The sequence below is a fragment of the Saccostrea cucullata genome, unplaced genomic scaffold (assembly GCF_032062105.1).
Source record: "Saccostrea cucullata isolate Sc308-1 unplaced genomic scaffold, CSIRO_AGI_Scuc_v1 ctg7370, whole genome shotgun sequence".
Lineage (NCBI taxonomy): Eukaryota > Metazoa > Mollusca > Bivalvia > Ostreida > Ostreidae > Saccostrea > Saccostrea cuccullata.
In genome coordinates this window covers 3,398-5,113 of record NW_026927054.1, presented here as the reverse complement: position 1 = coordinate 5,113, position 1,716 = coordinate 3,398, and the positions used below count along the sequence as shown (strand labels likewise).

Sequence of the window (1,716 nt, the reverse complement as noted above, 5' to 3'; positions counted from 1 at the left end):
GAAGAGAGAAATACAAAGAATGGTGTGTATATTAAGTATCAAAATTTTTCACTATTTATTATAGTACTTGTAAACTTATTTGAATTTTTTGATAATTACCATAATCTTCGTTCCTTATCTTTTAAATAAGGATACGGAATAGTATGCAGTCTAAAGATATGCATGCATCAAACAAATTAATATCATCTACACTGCTACATTTACGTTTATGTTTAAAGAATAAACATACATGGTAGATATAGTAAACATTCTAAAAAAAAAATCTTGAGATTTAATCATCAAAGACTTTTACAAGTATCTGTTTGAGTGAAAAAACATAAATAAAAGGCAGAGAAATGATTTTGAGTTTTATTATGTCTCCGAAACCTTGATATATAAGTGAGAAAGCGCCATTCTGTGTATGTGAATAGCATTCAGAGAGTATTAAAAAAAATGACGTTTTTTGAAAACAAGAAGACACGAAGGTAAGAAAGTGATGTATCCTTTATCCTGTATATTTTGTTAGCCTTTCACTTTTCTAAGCTGTGAACAAGAGCTTATCATAAAAGAATGGACACTCAGAAACCATATTCCATCAATCATATTTTTTAAAGAAGCATTTATATAAATATAGTCAAACCTTTCGCATATAAATGCTCGTCTCTGGTTGCAGTCGGCGGACTTCCACTTGGAGCCCGGGGTGAGCTGGACGCAGTTCTTTCTTCTGTTGTTGCCTATTCCCTTCTTAAGAGAACCAGGCACATTTCGATTGGTGCCGATGAATCGGAGGACGTTTTCTTGAATTATATCATTGGCTGCTATCCATATATTGCCGGCTTAAAAAATAAGTATTTTATAAAGCCTTTTTCTAAAAAGTGCCAGATTTACTCAATAATAATAGTTTTAAAAACCACCAACCTGATTAAAGAATTTACAGAAAATATGCTTTTGGGGTTAAGAATAACGATATCTTTTTTTTTTTATACCAGAATGAATTTTATTAATAACTAAATGAAATGCAAAGTCCTTTCTGACAAACATAAACCTATTCTTTATAAAATCCACATCATTAAAATGTAAATCTATAGACATACCTAGTTTTCGCTTTTTTGCTAATGCCACCACATCTCTGTTCTTTTTTCCATTTCGAATTTCAACAAGACGTGCTCCTTCCACGAAGCAGAAGATCTAAGGGTTGTTGTTTTTTTTAATACAATATTTTTTTTAATATTAGTTTGTTGACATATATTGAAAAAAAAAATCAATGAATTTAGACCCACATGGATGAAATTAACTATCATTGATTAATCTTATCCACCTTGAAAAAAGTAATATCTAAACTAACTTTCTTTTTTAGACCAAGAACATAGTGAGGTAACATACCGCTGCTTCTGGCCAAGTGAACTTCTGATGAAACACTGCATAGCATCCAGTCCGTGTCTTCACATAACCGCGTCCTCGAGGGCATCGCTCTAGGACAGAGAAACAAGGGATGCTTAATCCTTCTAGGCACCTGATCCCACCTCTGGAAATTCAGCGGGTTCGTGTTTACGCCCTGTTCACAGATTTGTTTTCTTTGTGTTTTTTTAATGCGATCAATCACTGCTCGTTACCTTCACCTTTTTCATTCATATCCAGGTAAATTTGAAAGCAGTAATTTCTATTTCTTATACCTTGCGTATGAGGTTAAATAGTAAAATTTATATTTGAACATACATGTATTTAATGTTCCAACAC

The 1,716-nt window shown here is 32.3% G+C and overlaps 1 long non-coding RNA gene across 1 annotated transcript; it reads right to left on the bottom strand.

Moving 5' to 3' along the window:
• Positions 1 to 774: 774 nt before the first annotated feature.
• On the bottom strand, positions 775 to 1,447 carry LOC134273356 (uncharacterized). Its single transcript, XR_009993388.1, has 3 exons — positions 1,363 to 1,447; positions 1,074 to 1,167; positions 775 to 815 (listed from the first exon to the last, which is right to left on the bottom strand). It is a non-coding gene; the product is annotated as an uncharacterized LOC134273356 (long non-coding RNA).
• Between the last annotated feature and the right edge of the window lie 269 nt (positions 1,448 to 1,716).